The sequence below is a fragment of the Salvelinus alpinus genome, chromosome 17 (assembly GCF_045679555.1).
Source record: "Salvelinus alpinus chromosome 17, SLU_Salpinus.1, whole genome shotgun sequence".
Taxonomy (NCBI): domain Eukaryota; kingdom Metazoa; phylum Chordata; class Actinopteri; order Salmoniformes; family Salmonidae; genus Salvelinus; species Salvelinus alpinus.
In genome coordinates this window covers 19,040,766-19,068,061 of record NC_092102.1, presented here as the reverse complement: position 1 = coordinate 19,068,061, position 27,296 = coordinate 19,040,766, and the positions used below count along the sequence as shown (strand labels likewise).

At 43.7% G+C, this 27,296-nt stretch overlaps 1 protein-coding gene across 2 annotated transcripts in view; it reads left to right on the top strand.

The window, feature by feature from the left end:
• Positions 1-10,220: 10,220 nt before the first annotated feature.
• plxna2 (plexin A2) overlaps positions 10,221-27,296 on the top strand; it is a 321,281-nt gene continuing 304,205 nt past the window's right edge. The window contains exon 1 of one of the 2 annotated variants that reach the window (XM_071347745.1): positions 10,221-10,948. The gene's annotated coding sequence lies outside the window, so the exon portion shown is untranslated. The remainder of the gene's footprint in view (positions 10,949-27,296) is intronic. The other variant, XM_071347743.1, reaches the window with a different exon arrangement.

Sequence of the window (27,296 nt, the reverse complement as noted above, 5' to 3'; positions counted from 1 at the left end):
AGGCTACATGTGCACCACCAAGTCACCAAGTAGGCTAAATTATGAGGGGAAAATGGACCAAATTATTAGGGTAAGGCACATGGGCTACTAACAGCTTACTTAACAACATACACATAGTATTACTTTCTTAGCTACAGTATACATATCTCCCTGTCAAATTACATAATTTATGCAGCAGCATACAATACATTTTTGGACTCACCTTGTTGTGCTCACTTGAACAGGAAGGTGGCGCGGCAGTCCTTCGTGGGCAAATTTTGTCATCAAACTTTGTAATCAAAGTCTGGCATTCTCTGGATTTATGGCGCTTGCAACACAACTGGGAACTCGGGAAAAAATAACAAAGTAGAATCATGATGACATCAGTGATCTTCAGGTCAGAGCTCTAGAAAGAGGCCCGAGCTCCCGACTTGCAATTCCGAGTTGGATGACCGTTGAAAATGTATTTTCCCAGTCAGAGCTAGTTTGGATTGAAAAGGATTTGCCAGTAGATTGTCAATATTTGCCATATTCTAATATTTCTCATATGCCAACGTATCACCACGGTCCGTGCCTTGATGAGACTTACACTCCTGAGTCCCCCCCCCCCCCCCCTCTATCTAGGCTTGTTTATGAATGTTGACATCGGTCAGAGGAGAGAGGGAATGGGATTCTGGGATTCCAACAGAGTCGACAAACAGACAGGCTGCCACGATCCCTCGTGATACCTTCAAGGAAAAATTAATTAAGCACCGCTTTGAAACCTTTTCAAGTTAGTATGAAATCGCAGCGTGTGGCACTTTGATCAGCAAACGGTGGAGTGGCAGCCTTCCAGCCAGCCATCTCTCCACATTACTGTTTGTGAGCCTTAATCTCCACCCATGTTTGATTTGTTCAATGAACTGATCACCCTAATCAGCTCCCTCGGTGCTCCGCCAAGAATTCGCTCTCTATTTCTCTTTACAGTGACACTCCCCTTTCAGGCACCAAACCTTATCCCTCCACCAGGCCCCATGCTTCACATATTTATAATCCTCACAATTAAAACCAAGATGGAGCAGCCCCCCCCCCCCCCCCCCTTTCCTGAGCTGAATTTCAACTATGTTTCTTTGATTATGTGAACCCTCTCTCCTCACTTCAAAACACATTGGAGGGGGAGTTCCAAGGGGTCAAAACCTTTCACCTCTAATACATTTTGAGAAGGAGGTGAAGAAAGACGATGCAAGGAATCAAGGAAATGCTGTCTTCAGTCTTCTCACCATAAGCCACCCAGTCCTAGATGAGGTCAAACACGAACAGCTGAGCGGCTGAATATCACAGTCTACAAGGGTCTGTCTGTAAGCGTCCTCCTGACTGATGACTTGTCCTGCTTTGTTTTCCTATCCCTTGTGGAGTGTGTCATGGAGGCAGAGCAGGCATCTTGGCTGAGTTGATGCCAGCATGAACTTGGCCTGTCTTTACACAGCCTCCCCCTCTGGTGGCAGCAGCGAGGCAGGCACCCAGAGGTTTAATGGAACCTGTGACAGGGGGTGTAGCGTCCAGTTATGGGGCCCATCGATTAGCATTCACTGCATCTTTGCATAGTGTGTGTGTGACACCATGTGTTTGTGACCGTGTGTGTCCCCGTGACAGTGTGTATCTGTGTGCTTGTAACTTTGCATAGCATTAAAGAGTGTGAGCGAGGGGAGGGGAGGGACGGCGAGGCGGACACAGTAGTGGCTGAGGATGTCTAATGACACCAAGGGCAGAGAAGCCATCCATCAATCCCTGGCATCTTTAACAACAGTGAGGGCATTTGTCTGTACAGAGAGGGCATTGTGATAATCAACTACCATCCTTCTCACTCTGTCAAATCACACATTATTATAGAGAGTTATTGCGGACAATTAATGCTACCAGACCAGCTATGAATAAGTTAGAGAATGACTCATTTTTTCATGTGATTCGTCAAACCCTCCTTTCTATCAATAATTGTAACATTTGAATGGTGTGTGTAGCTTGGGGTGATGTGCATCAATCAAAATGTGTGTACAATCAAGGTTTAAAAGTTTACAATCATTGTTCAATTTCAGTTACAGCACATATCCTTTAAATGCCCTGACAAGACTGACTTCTAGACTTTGTGATCTTGACTCCATACTCCAATTGTATATATGTTCACCGTTATGATGTCGGTTATTGTTCACATGTGTGTCTGTGAGTACCTGTGCTTTGTTATTTCGGCTTTCGTGCTGCGTGTATTGTGCACTTGTTATTACGGGTCTCGACCTGTGTATTGTTGTGCATTTGTTATTACGGGTCTCGACCTGTGTATTGTTGTGCATTTGTTATTACGGGTCTCGACCTGTGTATTGTTGTGCATTTGTTATTACGGGTCTCGACCTGTGTATTGTTGTGCATTTGTTATTACGGGTCTCGACCTGTGTATTGTTGTGCACTTGTTATTACGGGTCTCGACCTGTGTATTGTTGTGCATTTGTTATTACGGGTCTCGACCTGTGTATTGTTGTGCAATTGTTATTACGGGTCTCGACCTGTGTATTGTTGTGCATTTGTTATTACGGGTATTGCCCCATGTAGTGTATTGTGGGTCTCGCGTCATGTATTTATTAGAGGAAATGGAGTCTCACATGGAGACTGGCCCGTCCGATGCAACCTTAATTTTGGCAGCTGCAACTGGCCCGCCCGACGCCGCCGCAACTTCGGCAGCTGAAACTGGCCCGTTCGACACCACCACACTTAGGGAGCTGCAACTGGCCCGTCTGACGACGCTACCTCATCAACTGGGACATCAATCGACCCGCACTGCGTCCCTGTGGTCGTCCCTGTGGTCGTCCCTGTGGTCGTCCCTGTGGTCGTCCCTGTGGTCGTCCCTGTGGTCGTCCCTGTGGTCGTCCCTGTGGTCGTCCCTGTGGTCGTCCCTGTGGTCGTCCCTGTGGTCGTCCCTGTGGTCGTTCCCGTGCCTTTTCATGGCATGTTGTATATTTTGGGTGGAGTATTAAACCCCCCTATTACGAATTCCTGCGCCTGTCTCCAATAATTTATACAATGTGACAGCCTTGATGACAGCTTTGCACACTCTTGGCATTCTCTCAACCAGCTTCATGAGGAATGCTTTTCCAACAGTCTTGAATGAGTTCCCACACATGCTGAGCACTTGTTGGCTACTTTTCCTTCACTCTACGGTCCAACTCATCCCAAACCATCTCATTTGTGTTGGGGTTGAGTGATTGTGGAGGCCAGGTAATCTGATGCAGCACTCCATCACTCTACTTCTTGGTCAAATAGCCCTTACACAGCCTGGAGGTGTGTTTTTGGTCATTGTCCTGTTGAAAAACAAATAGTCCCACTAAGCGCAAACCAGATGGGATGGCGTATCGCTGCAGAATGCAGTGTCACCAGCAAAGCACCATCACACCTCCTACTCCATACTTCAAGGTGGGAACCACACATGCAGAGATCATCTGTTCACCTGCTCTGCGTCTCACAAAGACATGGCGGTTGGAACCAAAAAATCTCAATTTTGGACTCAACAGACACATTTCCACCTGTCCATTGCTCGTGTTTCTTGGCCCGAACAAGTCTCTTCTTATTATTGGTGTCCTTTGGTAGTAGTTTCCTTGCAGCAATTCACACAGTCTCCTCTGAACAATTGAGGTTGAGATGTGTTTGTTACTTGAACTCTGTAAAGCATTTATTTGGGCTGCAATCTGAGGTGCAGTTAACTCTAATGAACTTATACTCTGCAGCAAAGGTAACTCTGGGTCTTCCTTTCCTTCGGCGATCCTCATGAGGGCCAGTTTCATCATAGCACTTGATGGTTTTTGTGACTGTACTTGAAGAAACGTTCAAAAATCTTGACATTTTCCAGATTGACTGACCTTCATGTCTTAAAGTAATGATGGACTGTCGTTTCACTTTGCTTATTTTAGCTGTTCTTGGCATAATATGGACTTTTACCAAATAGGGCTTTCTTCTGTATACCACCCCTACCTTGCCACGACACAACTGATTGGCTCAAATGAATTATGAAGGAATGAAATTCCACAAATTAACGTTTAACAAGGCACACCTGTTAATTGAAATGCATTCCAGGTGACTAGCTCATGAAGCTAGTTGAGAGAATGCCAAGAGTGTGCAAAGCTGTCATCAAGGCAAATGTATTCATTATTTTTTATTTAACTAGGCAAGTCAGTGATAAACAAAATCTTATTTACAATGACGGCCTTGTCCGGCCAAAATCTGATCCAGATGACGCTGGGCCAATTGTGCACCGCCCTATGGGACTCCCAAACATTGGTGATTGTGATACAGACTGGAATCGAACCAGGGTCTGTAGTGACACCTCTAGCACTGAGATGCAGTGCCTTTGACCGCTGTGCCACTCAGTTGCCCCAAAGGGTGGCTACTTTGAAGAAACTCAAATATAAAATATATTTTGATTTGCTTAAAAAAATTATGGTTTCTACATTATTCATGTGTTATTTTCATAGTTTTGACGTCTTCACTATTATTCTACAATGTAGAAAATATAAAAAATTAAGAAAAACCCTTGAATGAGTAGGTGTGTCCAAACTTTTGACTGGTATTATATTATTATTTTATTATTATATATATATATTATTATTTTTCAGGGGGTGCTGCGACTATGATGGCATATACACTTCAAGTTTGTCTTGATTTTAAGGAAGATTGATACAGTTGTGAATGAAAACCAACCCTCTGATTAATACAACATTTATATGTAATTTTATTACACTGACGTCTAGTAAAACCGCACTACTGTAGACACACTACACAAACAGACAGTGTACTCAGCACCCTCTCTCTCAGATCCGATATGAATTGAGTTATGTTCCAATCAAACAAATCCATGCTTGTTCCAAACAGGCCTGTGAGTAATGGATTCAAGAGTGGTTCTGTATTTGATTACCCCTCGCTCTGCTCTGTGGTGGCTTGACTAAGATCCATTTAAGTCTGAGAGGTAGGCTAGCTAGGTAGTGCTGCTGTGTAACTTCAATATGGACACCCTCCAGCTATTGGCCCAGGCCGTCTGTAAGTGGGCTGTGCTGTGCTTTTTGTGTACTTACACACTAGTTGGGTCTGCATCCTCTACCTCCTGGCAGTTACAGATACTTTTGATGGCAGACAGAAACCGGTCCTCCTTTTCCCCCACTATGAATTATTGATGCTTCAGAGAATGGGGCTAGCATACTTTTCAAGTATTAAGATGGAGGGCATGAACCATTTTTCCATCATGGCTATGGCAATAATGGAATGGCCATTTAAAGTGCTTGATCATCACAAGTATTTAGACACATTTCCAATTATGTAGCCTTATAATTTATTAACAAACACTAAGTTATTCAGTGAAGGTATTTTTCCTTTGGCAACCTAGATCAGAGATGGATGGATCTAGACATCCATATTTGCTGAATATGAGAGACAAATGGGAAAAGCATTAGTGAAGTACCAGTATTGCAAATGAATGGAGTGGTATTTGGAACAGTCCTTGGATAGCTTTTCATGGAAAACTAAATGCATAGAAACTGTAAATGACTAGGTAATAGGATATACATGTTTTCCATGACAGAATTAAAAACGCAATTTTGGACTGACCAATGTAACTTCAAAGTTTCATATCATGAAATGTCGATTTGCAATATTTTGGACATCAGAGCAATCTTGATGGAATCCTATTTGAGACAGAAAAGGATGTGCTTATAATAGGTAAACTATACAAAACCTTGCAGAGAGCCTATCTACCTGACAATCTCTTAGAAAAAATATATAAACTACTGTAACCAAGATTTAAAAATAACTGATATTGGCACAAGATAGAGAGAATGTTGAAACATAGCAAACACAATTACAGTTAACGAAAATGTGGCTTAATCCAGTATAAACTAATGTGTAGAATGTATTATATAAGAGAAAAAATTCACAAATTCTACAGCACAAAGGCAGAGTCATATCTTAAGTGTAAAACTAATAATGAATCAATAATCCATGCCTTCTGGGAATTCTATAAAGTCCAAATGTTATGGGTGGGGTTAGAAAGTTGGCTGTCAGAAGTATTACAATGTCAATTTATTTTTAATTCATATGTCGTAAAATTTCAAGCAACCTGGTCTCAGAGCATTTCGTATTATTCTGTATGTAAATCTGGGACACTCCATTTAGTATATGCTACATTTCTTATGGTGTGTATTCATTTGTTGATGTCCATTTCGTATGATATGTTATGAATTACAATTTGTATTACTGTATATGTTACTAATTTGCAAAGAGTACAATATGTTATGAATTTTCAAAATGTATGATACAAATTCTAGCGAGATGGCTAGGTGGCTAACATTAGCTAGGCTAGGGGTTTAGTGTTAGTTGTTAAAGTTAGGGTTAAGTTTAAGTTTAGGAGTTAGGTTAAAAGATTAAGGTTAGGGTTAGGGTTAAGGGAAGGATTACGTTTAGAGGTTAGGGGAAAGGTTAGCTAAAAGGGTTAAGGTTAGGGTTAGGGGAAGGATTAGCTAACATGCGAAGTAGTTGCGAAATAGCTAAAAAATAGTAAGTAGTTGTAAAGTCTCTAAAATGCTTGAGTTGTCCATGATGAGATTCAAACTCGCAACCTCTGGGTTGCTAGACGTTTGCATTATATGCCTACCCATCCACCCCGACCAACCACCAAACTTCATTTTTCCTTAAGTAATCATCTGTCTTATGCAGGGGCACTACTTTGGTTTTAGAAGTGGGGGGACATAATATATTTTTAAAACAATTAATCCAGTCAGATAAATACTTCAAACAGTCTACCCGACCGCTAGGAGGTGTCCACATTGTCATAAAACATACCGTTACTGTAACGATCTTCGTTGGGAGAAAGAGAGGAGGACCAAAGCGCAGCGTGGTAAGTGTTCATGATGAATATTTAATGGAACAAAACTGAACACTGAAATACAAAACAATAAAGTGAACGAACTAAAACCGAAACAGTACCGTGTGGAACACACAGACACAGAAAACAACCACCCACAAAACACAACAGAAAACAGGCTCCCTAAATATGGTTCCCAATCAGAGACAATGACTAACAACTGCCTCTGATTGAGAACCATATCAGGCCAAACGAGAAAAAACAACAACATAGAAACACAAACATAGATAACCCACCCAACTCACGCCCTGACCATACTAAAACAAAGAAAATACAAAAAAACTAAGGTCAGAACGTGACAGTTACCTCATTTTGTATCACATTCCAATGATAAAACTGGGGGGGAGACAAAAATAAAATGTCATAATTTTGAGGGGGCACACATCCCCAGTGGAATTTGCACCCCTGGTCTTATGTAACCATACCAAATGTAACATATCATATTCATTTGAGTGTCCCGGATTTATGTTTACTATTTTACGTCGAGTCTATGAGACCAGGCTGATTTAAAGACATGGAGGTGCAGTGAGGGTGCAGTGAGATATCCGATGGGTTGAACAATACTTTTCTGGTCAATCATCTTGAAAAAACGTATACTTTAAATAAAGGTAATCGACCAATCCTCCATCCATTGTTAACACAATGGAAAGGTCAAGTGCTTTATTATCTGAATGTTGAAAGTGTGTGGGCAACTGAGAGAAACAAAATGGTACAGTTTGAGGCTATGTGGCAGAGAGTTATGCAGGTGCTGGAGGGGTGTGAGCAGGTGTGAGCAGGTGGGTCTGGGCGGTGTGACGTTGTTGATGTTTGTGTGCATGTGTATGCTGTTGTTTGTATATGTGTTTTGTATTGTTTGGGGGAAAAAAATACGAAAAATGGTAACATTTGATCTGATTATATGTAATGTAATCAGATCAAATGATTACATGAATAATGTAAATGTGAACGACAAGGATGTGTTGGACCTTCCTGGTCGCTAAAACAACAGAGGGATTGAGAGAGGGGGAATTGATTGGCAATAATGCAGCGCAACAAAATGGCTGCTTAATGGGGTCCGGATTCCTGAACACTTTCAGTTCCAGGGAAAAGACTTGATTGGGATTTGTAGGAAAATGGAGAGAAAGAGCAGCATAAAATTTGTGCAGAGGCAGGTTCTAAGCGTACTTCTCATTACTTAAACAACATTTTTCTGTCGCCTCCTGGGAGCATGGGGAATAGGAGGGATGTGAAAATTATACCGGATCATTATCTCAGACACAGAGAGAGCATGCATCTCAGAGCCAATCAATGGCACTGTTGAGTGCTCTAATGGCTGGCACTCAAAGGAGGGTTACTCGGCCTTGTCTCAGGATAGTAAGTTGGTGGTTGAAGATATCCCTCTAATGGTGTGGGGGCTGTGCTTTGGCAAAGTGGGTATGGTTATATCCTGCCTGTTTGGCCCTGTCCGAGGGTATCGTCGGGCCACAGTGTCTCCCGACCCGTCCTGTCTCAGCCTCCAGTATTTATGCTGCAATAGTTTATATGTCGGGGAGGCTAGGGTCAGTCTGTTATATCTGGAGTATTTCTCCTGTCTTATCCTGTGTCCTGTGTGAATTTAAGTATGCTCTCTCTAATTCTCTCTCTCTCTCTCTCTCTCTCTCTCTCTCTCTCTCTCTCTCTCTCTCTCTCTCTCTCTCTCTCTCTCTCTCTCTCTCTCTCTCTCTCTCTCTCTCTCTCTCTCTCTCTCTCTCTCTCTCTCTCTCTCTCTCTCTCTCTCTCTCTCTCTCTCTCTCTCTCTCTCTCTTGGAGGACCTGAGCCCTAGTACCATGCCTCAGGACTACCTGGCCTGATGACTCCGTGCTGTCCTCAGTCCACCTGGTCGTGCTGCTGCTCCAGTTTCAACTGTTCTTCCTGCGGCTATGGAACCCTGACCTGTTCACCGGACGTGCTACCTTGTCCCAGACCTGCTGTTTTCAACTCTCTAGAGACAGCAGGAGCGGTAGAGATACTCTGAATGTCCAGCTATGAAAAGACAACTGACATTTACTCCTGAGGTGCTGACCTGTTGCACCCTCTACAACCACTGTGATTATTATTATTTGACCATGCTGGTCATCTATGAACATTTGTACATCTTGGCCATGTTCTGTTATAGTCTCCACCCGGCACAGCCAGAAGAGGACTGGCCACCCCTCATAGCCTGGTTCCTCTCTAGGTTTCTTCCTAGGTTCCGGCCTTTCTAGGGAGTTTTTCCTAGTTTTTCCTAGCTTCTACACCTGCATTGCTTGTTGTTTGGGGTTTTAGGCTGGGTTTCTGTACAGCCCTTTGTGACATCAGCTGATGTAAGAAGGGCTTTTAAGTAAATCTGATTGATTGGTCACTGTGAATATAATTTGAGTGCACACAGTTGTGTCTACCCACCTGGAAATAACATTACAAGGACCAATAGTGGTGTAAAGATTGCTTGGCTCGTCTGTCTGTCTGTCTGTCTGTCTGTCTGTCTGTCTGTCTGTCTGTCTGTCTGTCTGTCTGTCTGTCTGTCTGTCTGTCTGTCTGTCTGTCTGTCTGAGATACTTTACAAGAATGAAGAAAATAATTGTGTAAAATGATAGGTAGCATATTCATAATTGGGCCTACAATCACACCATTTCAAAATAGGCCTATTCTCTTTCATAAAACGGTTGATTCATTCTCCAAACTGCTTCGCTTATATCTGAGACAATAATGTTTTTCTGCTTTTGAAGATCTGTGAGAATGTAGTAAACCTACACTATTTTAGAAAGTCGTTTATTACCAGGTAGTAGCCACGTAGTTATGCCCATAGGTGGCAGTACTCTAACAGAATTGGCAGCAGCATCTCCCCTGAAAGTAGCCTTCATTGATGACACTTCTCAGGTCACAATGGGCACTAGAACTGGCCAGATGTATTATGTGTTTCGTTTATTTTCGTTGATATTAATAATATATATATTTTTTTAGATTATATCAATAATATAAATGATGTTTTATACAACTCACTATGTTTCAATACATCAAATGTAGCTTCAAAACGTGTTCAATGAAGGTAGTCTAGACCAATGTAACTGAAAAATAAGAAATACATTATTATAAAATACTTCTGAAGATTAAAGACACTTTATTGTGCATTCTTATTACTTGGCAATCAATCCAATTTTCCATTGCCTATACAGGAGATCGAATCAGAGGAAAGGGAAATAATTTATCCTGAAAGATAATGGCGTTATTGTGTTATCTATCTTATCTTTTTACATTCACTGGAGGCTGATTTGATTGTCGCAAATTACACTGAGCAGAACATATGGCCAAGCCATTCGGAGGCACCACGCTGAAACAGTTAACACATGCAACATGCAAATGAGCCCGTGTTGCCGAAGTGTACAGGGGGGCTGGGTTTAAACGCTGTGGTGTGCATATGGGACTGTACTGTATGCTTCCCGGGTTCGGTAAGCGCCACAGTTTTTCATGCCAGTCTAGCACAGCCCTATGAGAAAGCGAGAGTGCCTGTGTAAATTTGTGCGGCAAGGTTGCTACCCAAACCGAAGAAATCCTACCGGACGATGACAAGCCAGGCTACAGCGGCTAGTAGAGGACATTATCCTGTGAACTAAAGGAATTCGCCGTATCATATAGGCATTCTGTTGTAATTGACCATTTGGAGAGAAAAAAGACAGACGGTCAAACGAAGTTGCGCGAACGGAATGTTCATCAAAGATTAATTATTGTGTTCGTAGCTAATATCAGCCCGGTGAAACCTTGCATCGGCTTTTGGGGATCTTTAGGCTATGAATGAGGCGACATTGGGTATCCGAAATTTTATAGGAATTGGGAGTGAATGGAACTAGGCTAAAATCTCTAAATTGATTGAGCATCATTGAGGAACGCCGTTGTAGACTTTATCGTAGTAGCCTACTTGGAGCATTTTCCGTGGATGTAAGTAGCTACAATATTCCATCACCTAAAGGAAGAGAAGACCATTCATTACTGGTTGTGTGATCAGAATAAAAACAGCACCAGGAGCTTCCATTGAAACCCGAAAGGTGAGTGAAAACGATTAGCCTATGTTTATCTTTTTTTTTTTTTTTTTTATGTGTCGGTTTGGTTTGAAATGTCTATGTGTTAGCTGATGATAGCTACAGCACAATTTTGTGCATTTGCCTTAATTAACACTGTTCTGCTTAATAACTAACAGTAGCTACTCTAGTCCGCCACAATAATATCTGAGAATTCTCAGCTCAATTCTCAGCTACCACAAAAAGGGGTTTAACTAACAGTAGCTACTCTAGTCCGCCACAATAATATCTGAGAATTCTCAGCTCAATTCTCAGCTACCACAAAAAGGGGTTTGGGGCTGCTTATTAGGGTACTTGTGGAATATTAAGCTATATACAAGTAGCCTAATAACCAGCCGTATATCCCTTATTGTGGTAGTTGAGAATTTAGTTGACGTTTAGGTTAATAAGGCTATTTACATTTTATGGCTATAGGTTATAGGTAAACATTTTGTGTGAGAAAAAATGCCCTCCCCAAACATGCAAGGAATTTCAGTGTTGTTATTATTCCAATGGTAGCCTACCAGTTACTTTTCAATTAATGTTTAGACAAATTTACGCATAGGCTATAGACTCATTGCCTCGTGCGTAAACCCGTAATTACGCATTCAGTCAGTCAGGTGTTGGGTTTTAATTACCATCTATTCTATCACCTCACGATCAACTTTTAATCAGAATGCAGCTGTCATCAGCTCATAAAACTATTTTGATTGAGTTTGATATATCGATATTATCATCGGCTATTCATATTGCATTGTTCTGGTTTGATATTATAAGACCTTTATGAAGCTGCGGTATTTAATCATTTAGTCATCGGATGAGTTATTTTTATCGGCCTATCATCCCAAAGTAGTTTTCAATTGCTTCCAATATTTGTAATCAACAGACAGATAGCCTAGCATCAGCTCTCCATGCTGACCTTGACTGTGAACCCGCTATTAGGGGTAAGAGAACCATTTCCATTACAGTGGATTTAGATTAGGCTTGATGTAGTGCGCGCTTGAAGTCTTGTACCTCATAATAATCTACAATCCAACATGTGAGAACAAATGTGATTATTTTGCCGCATGTAACTCATTTCTGTTCTTCACTGCGTTACCCAGGTCTTACCCAGGTCAGGGGTTTGGAATATCAGTTACATTTACTCTCCAACACTGATTACTCTCTCGTCCATCCCTCATACTTCTTAATATTTTATATAACGCTTTGATTTACGCTAGGTTCCTATTCCTATTATCGTTCCTATTACAATGTGGTATGCCGCAAGACAGAATAACAGCCTCCGTTAACCCCCAAGCCTTGAAAGCAGCTAAATTCAGATGCATTGTTGCCAACTGGCTATAATTTAGAATTCCTGCTCAACTCTAGACTTTTCATCTGTCGAAGCTCTGGAACAGCAGATGCACCCACAAATCTTACATTTCCATCACAAACACACACACACACACACACACACACACACACACACACACACACGCACACGCACACGTACACGCACACACATACACACACCGCACCCGGGAAGCGCTCATGAGGGTGACTCTAAAGGAAAATAAATGTTGTCTTAAGTAGAAAATTGCCTTACATTTGCATGAGAATAACTTGCATCTGCCCATAATTGACGGAGAGCATATTAATCGTTGTGACCATGCAATCAAACCTAGTTTCTTGGTAAAATCAGGTTTTGTATATCTAAAGCGTGACATTATTGTAATATTCTTCTCAAAGTATAACATCCGTTTGACCCCAGAAACAGCCACCAGGATGGAAATTGCAGCCTTGGAAGAACAAACCACTACACACAGTCTTGCTCTGATTATCACACGCTGATTATACTCACCTAATTAACTCCAATCTGAAGAAAAAACACGGGCACTGATAGTCTGGAGTGGTTATAGCATTACCGGTCTGTTTGGGCAGTTGGGCACTCACCGTATAACTATATTATTTTCTCACGACACACGTTTAGTCAGACCTGATCCCCTTGTCGCTACACAACTGTACACGAACTCTAAAAATCCACCTACACAAGGAGCACAGTAAATTACATTTCCATTCTGCTCAATGTAGCACTTTCAAGCAATCTCTTTGAAGAGAGGCAGGAGTGGACAAGCAGAGCTGTTGAGAACCTCAACATCACACACTCTTTAATCAATAAGGTTAACTGCACAAAGAAAGCTCAGAGAATATGCCTTCACATCAAACTGGCTGGCTGGAGCCGAAATGAGCACTCTCCGTCGCCCCGTTCCCCTTTCTCCTTTCTCTCAGCGTGTGTTCCAGCATTTTGATTGGATTGTATTAAGCTGGTCAGAACAGGAAGGATTTATGTGACAGTGCTGATCTCAGTCCTATTGATTTGCTTATGCCAGTCAGTTTAGTACATGACTGTTTCCTGCGGGGTAATCGGGAGGTCTTATGTGCTTCAGGATGAGTTGTTCGCCTCTTTCAACTTTCAACAGCTTTATTTTAGGAAGGGTAAATGATGCATCTCATTAGACCCCCTGAAAGCATTCTGCGGCTGCTGGGTATTTTAGTGAATGGACGGACTGGTTTGGTATTATGTTGGGCTGGCTGGTGTACTAGTACAGACATTGGGTACGAACGCTGCGTTGATTAAGTACAGTGCTCCTTTTACATGACTGGTAGTCATTTTCTCCTTCCTATTCAGAAGCTCCCGACCACTGAGGCAGCGTCCCGTACTGTATGAAGGGTATGGCTGGATGATAATGTAAACCCTGGACCCCCTTCCACAAGTCTCCTTCCTCGTGATGATGGGACTCTTCGTCAGGATGACACTACGGCTCAAGAGCGTCCCCTGTCGACCCCGACGATGACACTTTAGTAGAGCTGGGCGAAATTGATAAAAATTCATATTGCGTTAAATTGTCTGAATTAATACGATAATGATAAATTGAATGATAAATGTACAACATTCATCTGAACTACAGTTTTTTTATTACCCTTTAAACTACTTCTACTAGATAGAATGTCAAAATTGTCCCATTAACAATCACCCGTATTAGCCAATTTATTTTATTTCAAACTTTACATTTCTCTAGTATAAGCTACCTATCGTAATGAACCATGTCAGCAAAATTCCAATGATAAGTGGTCGGTATAGTCGGCGGCAATCATTTTCGGTTTATTGTCCCAGCTCTGCTCTTTAGACTTCTGTGCCCATCAAGCAGACAGGTTTCTGTCCAGGGCAAGATCTAGTCAAAGCCTTTCCCCGATGCCATCAGCAGTCAGGACTTCATAACCTAATACACATTCTAGTGCATTTTACTTTATTATTAAATGAGTATGATAGGGGTGATGACCGAGATACAAAGACAGTCTTCTCTGTGTTTTGTGTACGTGCTGTGTCACCAGCAACCAGCATGCAGCGCACATCGCCCCAGGCAGCCAGACTCGCCCTCCCCTGTTTAGCTTGAGAGTTTTTGACAAGTTGCTAGGCATGCAGGCGGAATCCTTGACCTATTTCTTAATGAGTGAACAGTGCAAACGCGTTCAGCGGCTGGGTAGTCTAGAGCAGGCTCCCCCCCCGCCCCCGCCCGCCCCCACACACACACAAACACATACACACACTTGCCTACACACACATCTCAATGCCTTGCGGGCTGGCTGCTGAGTGTTCACTGACTCGTTCCTTGCAGATATAGGTCTCCACATCGTCTCTGCTGGAGTGTAGGCTACTCACCCTGTTTGTTTGTTTTAAAGCAATTGGTCTCCCCCTCACAGGGATGTTTATCTGAACCTCTCAACTGTCCAGCTGTCACAACAGAGATCTCTATCTCTCTGACCCACACACACTCCACTCAGTCGACCATGTTATGTGCCTGTGTGTACGTGGGTGTGTGTGAGAGAGAGAGAAAGTGAGAGTGTATCCATGTGAAGATTGACATAAGAGAGATTTGAATCGTCCGTGACATTGATCAAGTGGGGTGTAGCCAGGGAGAACGTTTAGTTGGAAAGTGGTTGCGGTATGGTGGTAAGCAGAACTATCTCTCTCCTCATGCTGTTCCAAGACGGGCTCCTCAGCCATAGCACTCAGCTCCCTGAGCTTTCAGACTTGCAGTTCCTCCCAACCCTAACTCTAACTCTGCTTGGAAACAACAGGGTTTTATTATCTGCCAGCTATGCACTTCCTTCAAGCAGTACCTTCAGCAACAGCTTATTTAGAGGTACATTATTTCAGCCTCACCCGTTGCTGACAGTTGTATAAAATTGAGCACACCGCCATGCAATCTCCATAGACAAACATTGTCAGTAGACTGGCCTTACTGAAGAAATCAGTGACTTTCAACGTGGCACCGACATAGGATGCCACCTTTACAACAAGTCAGTTTGTCAAAAGAATGCCCTGCTAGAGCTGCTAAAGTCAGCTGTAAGTGCTGTTATTGTGAGGTGGAAATGTCTTGGAGAAACAATGCCTCAGCCGCGAAGTGGTAGGCCACACAAATTCACAGAATGGGACCGCCGAGTGCTAAAGCGCAGTGCGTAAAAATCGTCTGTCTGTTGCAACATTCACCAACTAGTTCTAAACTGCCTCAGCAAGCAACGTCAGCACAATAAATATTTGTCGGGAGATTCATTCAATTGGTTTCCATGCACACAAGCCTAAGCTCACCATGCACAATGCCAAGCGTTGGATGGAGTGGTGTAAAGCTCACAGGCATTGGAATCTGGAGCAGTGGAAACTCATTTTCTGGAGTGATGAATCACGCCTCACCATCTGGCAGTCCGACAGACACATCTGGGCTACTTGCCCCAATGCATAGTGCCAACTGTAAAGTTTGGTGGAGGAGGAATAATGGTCTGGGGCCTACTTTTCATGATTTGGGCTAGGCCCCTTAGTTCCATTGAAGGGAAATCTTAACACTACAACATACACTGACTTTCTAGATGATTCTGTGCATCCAACTCTGTGGCAATAGTTTGGGAAAGGCACTTTCCTGTTTCTGAATGACAATGTCCCCATGCACAAAGCGAGGTCCGTACAGAAATGGTTTCTCGAGATCTGTGTGGAAGAACTTGACTGGCCTGCACAGAGCCCTGACCTCAACCCATCAAACACCTTTGGGATGAGTTGGAACGCCGACTGCGAGCCAGGCCTAATCGCCCATCATCAGTGCCCAACCTCACTTATGCTCTTGTGGCTGAATGGAAGCAAATCCCCGCGACAATGTTCCAACGTCTAGTGGAAAGCCTTTCCAGAAGAGTGGAAGCTGTTATAGCTGCAAAGCAACTCCATATTAATGCCCATGATTTTGGAATGAGATGTTCGAGGAGCAGTTGTCCACATACTTTTGGTCATGTAGTGTAGCTAAGCTTCTGTTGGCCATCTTGATCCCAGAGGACTTAGGAGTGGAGGGTAGACAGTAGTCAGCTCCAGATGGGTTGTGTCAAGGTGGGAGAGTTCAGATGCTTTTCACAGCCTTGCTTTGGGAGAGGAGGTTCCCACTGTTTTTTCTCATCCATCAGCCTAGTCACAGATATGAACAGAATGAACTAAGCTATTATACACAACTCATTATGAAGATCATTTTTGCTATTCTTTTGTCGGTGTATGTACTGAAAGCATACAACCAAAGTTACAACTTAATGTAAGGTAGAGCGCAACATTTGTATTGCACACTGGTGGTTTGAATGTTTGATCAAGGAAGGCCATTTACTGTACAATCTCAACAAATGTAACTTTACCTTGTAAGACCTTACCTTGTAATGCATTTGAAAAGTGCCTTTTTATGTCGCTATATCCAGGGCTACCCTGAAAGTCATGCTGTGGTCGTTTCCATTATGTTGAGTGGTTGTGTCGGCGTAGCCTTGTAGTGGCTTACTGAAGCGTTGGACGGACGCCCTAGCCTGTCCCTGCCACCGCCTCTACATTGGTAAATAGCATCTGGATCTGGTATGATCAGCACATAGCACAGGGGGTGAAAATCAATACGCCGGATCTGCGTTACATTTTTCCAATTGATTCACAGAACCTCAAATGCATCATAAGATTGCAGAAGTGCTGCTGCCGGTGCCCTCCAAAGACTGAAAGTGCTGCTTCAGTCCGTGAGTCCGAGGTGGGTGGTTTTGCCTCTTAGCTGCTGTGTGTGTGATATTGTGTTGAGAGAGATTGTTTCCCCGTGTCTGTCAGAACGCTGCTGGCAGTAGCACTGCAGTGGGTGTTGTAGGGCCTTATAATATCTGCAAAACGAGAATGCGGAAGGAATCTCGGGATTCAGACAATAAAACAGGATTCAACTTAGAATGGAATCAACTAAATCTATTGAAAATTAAATTAATTTGCCCAAGTTTATCATAAGACATGAACAGAATGCATCAGTGATTCGTATTTTGAGAGAGAAAACCTGAAAAAAACAGGGGGAAATGGAAACCTGGAAAAACTAAACGGAGAAAAGGGCCCTAGAGGTTGATGTGTTGGAGGGTTGGACTCAGACAGAGCAGTTGAGAAGAAGGCTCCAGCCAGTCTCTCTGTCTCTGCAGAGGGCCGAAAGGGGAACAACCATTAATGTTCTCCCTCTTTCTGCCAGGAGAATGTGTCCAGGGCACGTATTCACAAATAGTCTTAGAATAGGAGTACTGATTTAGGATCAGTTTAGCCATTTAGATCATAATGAATGGTCTGGGCCCAGACCTCACCATGCATCCCCTGCCTATTGACGGCATGGAGGCTAATCCTGACCCCACTATGCCCTCACCTCTCCTCTCCCAGTCCCAAAGGCCTGCCAGCTTGCTGAAACAAAGCCTTTTGTCCAACTACTGAATCCAACAGATGGAGAAATGGACAGTAAATGAAAGTAGGGGAGAAAAGAAAAAAAGGTAATTTAGTGGAGCATGTTAGAGTAGAGCGTTTGCATTTAAGCCAGTCCTTTGGGAAGCGTAACGCCCTCACAAAGCGACATTGGCGTAACATTGGAGAAATGTTCCCTTGTTGCTGCAGTGGCCACAGCGACTTAGAGCCTCCAATGTGTGAGGTGCTGCTGGGCCTATGGCAGTCAATCCAGACCCAGGAGCCCAGCTCTCTCTCCAGGGCCCGGGCAGCCTTTATTAAGATGTTAATGGAATTGCCTTCATGACACATTTGCATGGGACAGGATCTCTCTCCCCTGCCATTCTTTAGTGCCTCAATCTGTCCGCCACACTCAATACATCAGTCCCCCTCTCTCTCCCTCAGTCACAGACCAGGCTCTTTAGGCATTCACCACCATCTCCACATGTCTCTGCCCAGACCCAACCTCAATGTTTATCTGATCCCTCCTGTCACAAGCCATGCTATATTTTACCTGCTGTAACAAAGTTACCCCAATGCCGGAGATAAGAACAGCAATCATGGAACCAGGACGTCTGCCTGTTTGTTTGGTGGTTAACTTCACAGTGGCTGTAAGTCACAGGCAGCCTGTCAGTCTGTCAGATCCAGTAGCAAGCCAAACACTTCCTCATCTGCTATGAGGGTTGCTTTGATTATTCAAGAAGGGGCTGAAATTGACATTTGGGTTGTTTGTGTTTCTTTAACAAAAAGCTCAGGCTGTTCCTCCACCTCATGCCACCACTATTTGTTGTGCCGAGAGACTGTTCCCAAGGCGGCACAACAGCCCAATCAAAGGGAGGAAAAGGGGGGGGAAAGACCTTGAGCTTTACATTCAAATGCTTTTGACTTTTTCAGTTTCATGAAAGCACTGAATGCATTGTCTCTGTCTCTACGTTTTCCCTTTCAGTCCGGGTTGAATGTAAGTCAGTTTCGGCCTGGAAGCATCAATAATCAATTAGCTCGTGTCATGGGAGGATGTGCTTTTTTGTTTAGTTTGGAAGTTGACAATAAGTGAGCAACAAAAGGGAGAGAGTGGGTGAGAGGCAGTCAGGGAGGGAGGGGGCACAGTACAGATGCCAACGGGCAGCTGTCAGTAGCACACAGACGACAGTGGTTGCATCCCAAATGGCACCCTATTCCCTATATATTGCACTACTTTTGAGCAGGCTCTGTAGGTTCTGGACAAAAGCAGTGCACTATATAGGGAATAGGGTGTAATTTGGGACACAACCAGTACGTGCCCGTGTGTTGGGGGGGGGGGGGGTGGTTGGTAGGGGAACAGGGCTCTGGAGTGGGCACTGGGCACAGTGGGCAAATAGGGTAAACAACGCCCCCTGGTGATGTGGACGGACGCCCTAGCCTGTCCCTGCCACCGTCACCATGGTTACCACACACAGTGGCGGCAACGAGCGGCATTGCTTTGGCTTGTCTAGTCTGCTCATGTGCTGTGAGAAAGGAGTTCTAAGCCAACGGCAGCTTTGTCTCTACTCTTCACTGTTCTGACGGCTGTCCAATTACAAGCAGACCAATTACAACCTGAGGCAGCAGTGTATTACTGCTCTCCATTAGCTCTTCTTCATCCAGTTCATAAAGCTATGTGTAATCTGCTGCTGCACAGTACATTGACTTAAGCTTTATTCTTCCTCTCTTGGAAATGTAGCATACAATTCATGCACTTTATGCATTTGCATCAGTGCCATATAAGCTGTTCTCCCTTCACCAGCCTCCACTGATTTGCATTATCTTATTATTTTGCACAATTCTTAATCAGAATAGCGAGGAAGGAGGAGTGTTATGGGGATGAGTATTCCGTAGTGTGTTACCCTGGCATGGTCCTGTTGTGCTGGAAGGCTGAATCTCCGGAGCACCGTGACATGTAGCCACCTGCATCCAAGCTGTCTGTCTGCTTTGTTACAATTTTCAAGTCAGCTCTGGCCTTATCTGTGTGGATAGCTCCTCTTCCCCGCCGGAGACGCCTTAACACATCCTCTGCCTTCAGCTCAGACAACCAGAGTAGATAAGGCTCCAAAATGAATTCCGGGGAAGAGATAGCGAACAGAATACCTCAAACCAGAAACCTCCCTTTCCAAAAAAACGTCCCTCTTTTCTCTCTCACTTCCAAATAAACACTTTCTTTCCACTATGCTGACCATAACAAATCCAACCAAAGCAGTGATGAAAGACCTCGAAACTTCAAACTGAAAACCCTGAAACCCATCCTATCTGGGCTACCCTTTCCCTGTGATGTCGGGTTTGTGTGAAAGTCTGCTTTGGACAGACAATCACATAAGGGCAGGCAAGTCACTGACGATTGCACACCCTCCTTTAAAAATATGGAGGGTCCATTCTTAAGCCTTCAACACTGGGTCATTTTTTATTTAACCTTTATTTAACTAGGCAAGTCAGTTAAGGACAAATTCTTATTTACAATGACGGCCTACCCCGGCCAAACCCAGACGACGCTGGGCCAATTGTGCGCCGCCCAATGGGACTCCCAATCACAGCCAGATGTGATACAGCCTGGATTCGAAGTAGGAACTGTGGTGATGCCTCTTGCACAGAGATGCAGTGCCATGGACCGCTGCGCCACTCGGGAGACCGAGTGATTCCACAACAGTCTGAAGGAATGGGAAAGGTATCGGGATGTGTTAAGAGCTTGGATAAGACCTGTTCGCTCATATTTCTGTACCTCTGTCTGCCTCCAGACTCTTTATTTTGGCCCAGGAGCCCTCAGAGTGCTCAGGCCAAGGGAAATGAATTCAGTATTCCTCGGGCGGCTAGCTACAGAATGTTGATGCATAAATACATGACTGACCCACATGTGACCTGTATATGTGCAGGGCAGTGGGAGCCAGAGACTGGATGAAAATGGCTTTTTTAACAAGGCATCTTCCCACTTCCCACACTGGTTGAATCAACGTTGTTTCCAAGCCATTTCAATGAAACTGCGTTGAACCGACGTGGAATAAACGTTGAATCGACGTCTGTGCCCAGTGGGTTGTCACATTATATTATGAGTAGGTTGAGGCGTGTGGGAAGATGGTAGACTTGACGTATAGCCCAATGTATAGCGCAAAGTTTGATTTTATGTTGTTCTAGCAGCTGTTGTTATCGATTTTAATCTGCCTCTGACCTTTCAGGACAAGGCTTTGGAATTCACCCCCAGCTGTGTGGAAATGTGTTGGGCATTGAAGGGTGAACAATCGACAATGAATGTTGTTTTCTCCTCCGTTCTTGTCATCCATCGCATCAAATGATATCAAGCAAATAGCCATTGTGATTTGGGTGCTAAAGTAAACACACTATCGTTTTTAAAATGCAGCAATTTGTTCCCGTTTTTCCAAGCGTGATCGTTTATCAAGATGAATCCATCAGCTGGAAGTTGAGTTTGGTTTTTCCACTCCCCCTTTTACCTCCCTCACTCGTTCCCTCCTCTCTGGGAAACTGTCTGTTTGAGCTCTATGAAGCAGCATCTGCACTGCCACAAAAGCGCCACAACCAGTGAAACGGGAGACATGACAGACGCATCTCCGTGCAGACAGCCTTGCATGTTCGAGGCGCGAAAAGAGACACAGTTATTACCAACATAAGCGCCTCCTAGGTCTTAAATTACAACCGCCGCGCAAAATAAATAATCAAATGGTGACATCATGGGTAATTCACTGATCAACAGCAATGTGGGTCAAGCAACAGTGTTTCTTTTCTGTAGCATTTAAGGTGAATGACGGGTAGAATTAGGGGATCTAAGACAATTATCCTGCGTGGTGCGTGGAGCGTAGTGTGACAGCGCCGAGACTGGCGGCTGAGGAGAGGAGATCCTCTGTGTTGTCCATGAAGATGTTGATTAAATATGACTGCTCGGAAGCGCAGAGCTGCCTGCCTGAAGAAAAAGAAGGCGGTAGGGAGGGAGGGAGAGGAGAAGGAGCGGGGACGGGCAGGTTTGTACTTGAAAGCCGTGAATGAATATCTATCTGCTCATGTTTCATGTTTTAATCTGCAACAGTTTGAGATTTGTGACCTAATGCCATTTAAAGCCTGACACACAGAAGTAGGGCTGCACGATATGGGCAAATAATCAAATATTGCGATTGCGATTTTACACTTGGGTGAACTGTTGGAATCATAGACATTACGTTCAAAATTCCGATTCTATGGTTGGGGTCGTTTGGCATGATAACTAGTGAAAAAGACAGGTATAGTAAAAGTTGTTGTGACAGGTTAGGAACCAAAGTGTTGGTCAGAGTTTCCCAGGGGACCCTTATTACACTTGAATTGTAGCCTTTTGCGATATGGATATTGCCCATGTCAATATTGCAATTTCGATTAAAAAAGCCCTACACAGAAGGTGAGGGGATAGGATCTTTGACGGGTTCTGATAGCATCTCAGAGTAGGAGTGCTGGTCTAGGATCAGTTTTGCCTTTTAGATTCAAATGAAAAGGACAGGGCGGACCTGATCCTGAATCAACTCTCCTACTCTGAGACGCTTTATGAATACGGGCCCTAGCATTGCCATTGCAGAGGACGGGGTGGGTGCCAGGTCCTTATTGTTCTCTATCTGGTTTAATACACCAGAGGAGAGAGACCAAGTACTGCTGCTGTTTTGACAGAATTTTTTTTCTCATTACTGAAACCTTTGGGAAGCTTGTAAGAACAGTATTTGTAATGCTTTTTTGGCCGCTGCCTCTACAGGCAGTCAAACTACTACTTGTGATCTTCTATGAGAGTGCTTTGTATTTTTCCATTTGTTTAACATTAGAACATTGTGTTGACAGAGGGGAATAGGTGAAATTCATTTGCATCCAATTACGTTACAGATATTATCATAATTCAAATTTACATGAACACAACATTGAACGTAAATGTTTGCTATCTTCTGTTTTTCAAGTCCTAAGATTCATGTTTTATTTTCATTAATCATGCGTTGCTATTGTTCCATGTATCATTGATGAGGGTTTGTTCTAATAAGCAAAATGCAGTATGCTTGACAGTGTCATTGTTGATCAAGAGAATTAAGCATTCATTCCCTGTGTTCTTTTGCGCACACAATTATGCTCCGTTTTCTCAAAGCTGACAATTAACAGCCTACAGCTTCAGCCCCCCTCCTCTTTCTCCTCCTCCACCACCTCTTTCTCCTCCTCGTCCTCCTTCTCCTCCTCTGCCTCCCCTTTCTCCTCTTCCTCCTCCCTCTCTTCCCCCTCCTTGTGCTGCCTCCCTCTGTTCTCTGTTGTCTGTTTGCGTGGGTACAGGAGTGAGAACAAGTGAGTAAGAGCGGGTTAGGTCGAGGGATGCCAGTCGAAGCAGACATGTCTGTGTAGCTGTAAGATGCTGTCAGATGTCAACATTCGTTCTTCTGTTGGCAGCCAAACCTCTGTGTTGGTTCTCCTCTGTTAAATACACTGAGTGTACAAAACATTAAGGAACATCTTCCTAATATTGAGTTGCACCCCCCCCCCCCCCCCCCCCTTTGCCTTTAGAACAGACTCAATTCGTCAGAGAATGGACTCTACAAGGAGTCAAAAGCGTTCCACAGGGATGCAGGCCCACGTTGAGTCAAATTCTTCCCACAGTTGTGTCAAGTTGGCTTGATGTCCTTTGGGTGGTGGACCTTTCTTGACATACACGGGAAACTGTTGAGCGTGAAAAACCCAGCAGCGTTGCAGTTCTTGACACGAATCAGTGCACCTGGTACCTACTACCATACCCCGTTCAAAGGCACTTAAATATTTTGTGTTGCCCATTCACCCTTTGAATGGCGCAGATATACAATCCATGTCTCAAGGTTTAAACATCCTTCTTTAACCCGTCTTCTCCCCTTCACTGATTGAAGTGACATCAATAAGGGATCATAGCTTCCACCTGGATTCACCTGGTCAGTCTATGTCATAGAAAGAGCAGGTGTCCTTAATGTTTTGTACACTCAGTGTAGAGACTTTGTACTGCGCAAGTTAAAAGGAGGGGCTGTCGGTTGGCCAGTGTGTCAATCACTGTGTGAATAGGTTTAAAACACACACACACACGCACTCACACACCACACACACACAGGCATGCCTCTTCACAACAAGGCAAACCCCACGCCTTTCAATCCTGTGGCAGCCTGGCAGCCCGTCTCCACAACTGTTGAAGGGACTGATAAAGGATACAGTTTCTTTGTTTGCTCTTCCACCATGGTATGCGACTGTGTCTGTTAATCTGTTCTATCTGCACAAAGGACTAGCAGCTTGAATGGCTGCAGTTGTGAAATACTCTAAATGCAGTCTGGCTTCAACGCCTGAGGCAGGTTTTACTTGTAACACTGAGTCAAGGTAAATAGACCCCTTTCTCTTGACACAACCCTGACGCTGCCAGCCATAGGTCGCTCTGAACCCAGGGACAGGAAGGAGGGACAGGGTTGGCGTATTAGCGTAAAGTTTGCAATCGTGTACTCCGTTCTTCAATATAATGCCCCCATCTGTATTGCAACCGACTGAATAGAGGTATTTAGTGATGGTTTTGAGGGTGTTAGCAAGCTGGTGTGATTGACAAACCAATCCCATTAACCTTCAGCAGCTTCCAGATGGGATGTAACAGACTGGCAACAGGCAGCTGTGTTAGAACAAGAGGAAGTTAGATTACCCAGGGATGGGTGGTAAACTGTAAAAAATTATACCGTTATTCATTCACAGACCGGTTTGGATTTTTACTTGACTTTCTATAACTATCAGTTCGGACCCCAGTCCTAATGATGAAAGTAGTACAGGAAATGAAGAAATTGGAGTGAATGCTGGAATTGAACAAATAACTATGCAAATGCCCACATAAAAATACTACAGTTTACTATAGAATACTACAGTACTTACTATAGAGCTCTATAGTAAACTGTAGTATACTATACTACACACTGTAGTGTCCCTCGATCATGTGTAGTACTTACTATAGAATGTTATAGTATACTACAGTATTATCCGCCAAAGAAACACTGTAGTAAATGACTCAAGTAATGTCCGCAAACACACTACAGTCAGCAAAAATACTACACTTTTTTAACTTTAGCACATTTTACAGTATTCAATTTGCATATACCCCGCCCATTCTCCTCCCCCTTATCACAATTTGTGCCACCCATAAGTGAGAAACATACATGCACATATAGACCATATATTGTGGTCCCTGCAGGTTATAGAAAGGAGAAGAAGCTCTGCACTATCAGTTCAAACCACAGTCCTACCTATCTACAGGTTATGGAAAATGTGCTCTTTTAGTATGTTTGCAGTAGATTTCCTATGTCTGCAAAAACACTACAGTAAATACTACAGCATAGTACAGTCTGCAAAAACACTACAATAAAAACTATAGCATAGTACAGTCCGCAAAACAGTACAATAAATACTACAGTCTGTAAAAACAACACATTAAATATTACAGTATACATCCATCCGCCAAAAACACTACATGAATTACTATACTTTTATTTTACTACAGTATTTATACTATAGTTAACTGTAAATACTACAGTAGTAGCACTACAGTGAATACTACAGTAAAGTCTCCAAAAACACTACAGTGAATAATATAGTATTAATACCATGGTATACTATAGTATTTTTTTATGTAGGGTGGCAACCATTGGTCAAGTACCAGTCGTATTCAGTGTTCTACAAATAGGACTACTGTCAAATACCGTCATACTGTCAAAAATGAGAAAGATATCTTGCATGATATTTTGGCCATATTGCACAGCCCACTTGCATGTGTAATGTATGAGTGTCAATGAAAATGGCTTGCCCATTGTGACTTTGAGAGGGGAGTCAAATCAAATCAACGTTTATTTGTCACGTGCGCCAAATACAACAGGTTCACCTTGCAGTGAAATGCTTACTCTAACCAATAGTGCAAAAAAAGTCAGTGGCCAGCCCTACTTCCAAGGGCTTTCAACGGGGCCTTTAGAGTCAGTAGTCTGTTTATCCTACAGGACCTGACTAACTGTAGCACCAGGACAGGCTCAGTTGGGCTCAGAGAAGTTCTGTGTGAGCTAATTCAACCTCTCGATGACAGACAGCATCCGCAGCCTGTGGAAAAACACGGCTGGTAGGAAACAGAGAGGGGGGGACCCGAGCGGAGCAGGACCGAGAGAGGCCTGGGATCTGGGATTGTTAGGACTGGATCTGGGATTGTTCCTCGTGACATTGAGTCAGACAGGAAGAGGAAGGAAGCTGTACGGGGTGGAGGGAGGGAGAGGAGGTAGGGAGGGAGGGTGTATTATGTGTTGTATTAGAAGTATCCTGGGAAGTCTTGACTCACAAGGGCATGATAGGTCTTGTACCATTCTCACGGCACACTGGGCCACACTTTAGCACGACAGAGCAGCCATTATAGGGGTGGCAGTAGGCTACTGGACAGAGACAGACACGGACCCTACTCAGTCCAGACCCTCTCTGTTCACAAGACTAGTAGCCAGACTGAAGCACCCTACTACTAATTAGCGTTGTGCTGAATTTTAGTCTGGCTCTGCTGACTGCTCAACTAGGCTGGCTGGCTGCTCATATTTGTGTTACTGATTAAATGCTGAATGGGAGGTTCTCTCTTCATTCCTTGCCATTTCTCCAGGGTAAGAAACAAATTGATTTTTATCGCCGTCTTCTCTTTCCTTTTATTGCAGTTTTCTGCTGTGGTTGTATGATTCTATGTTGTGCTTAACTGCTGGATATTCTGTGTAGGGTAGCAGGGCAGGCAGCAGGGTTTTGTTTGGCCCAGACTCTACTGTAATGGCCAATACCAGCCACAAGTCCCTCCCCCTCCCTCTCTCCTTCTGCTGGCGCTAACAAAAGATTAGATGTGGGGACTGGAGGAAGTACTGGAGCTTGTTGTCTAGCTACTAGCTACTATGGTGGTTGTGCTGCCAGCAACCAAAGGGTTACCCATTCGAAAATCCTAAATGCCATTGCCTGTCGTTGTGCCCTTGAGCAAGGAACTTCACCCCCCCACAACAACAGTGCCAAGTGTCACAGTGTGGCAGTGTGGAATTGACCAATAAAGTGATCTTAATTATATCCTCCGTCTACAACAGCGTCTTAGGCTAGTGTCTGAGGTTGAAGCTACTAGAACTCTCAGTTGGATGAGGAGGGGATGGTTTGCCTTTGCGAGAAGGCTTCATTTTACTGCTTCAGTATGCCCTTCAGAGAGGAAGACATGTGATCGACCCACCAGTCACTCCTCTGTACCACCATCTCTACAGTATGTGTGGTCAGAGCCAGCAGAGAGAGTTGACATGAGGTAAAGCAGCAGTGGATTGTATTGCGTGCTGCTCAGACTCTTCAGCCTACCAGGAATTACTATGCCATTCACATGTTGCGCTGGATTTAACACAACTCTGCTCGGAATTTCAATGCCTCTCTTCTCCCTGAAGACTCGATTACAATGATGACATCATTTAATTATATAACGTTTCTCCACTAGGTGACCATAGCCAGAAATATAGCTCCCCAGAAAGAAAATTATTCGCCTTTTAGGAGGGGCTCCTCAATTGCCCAAGGTTT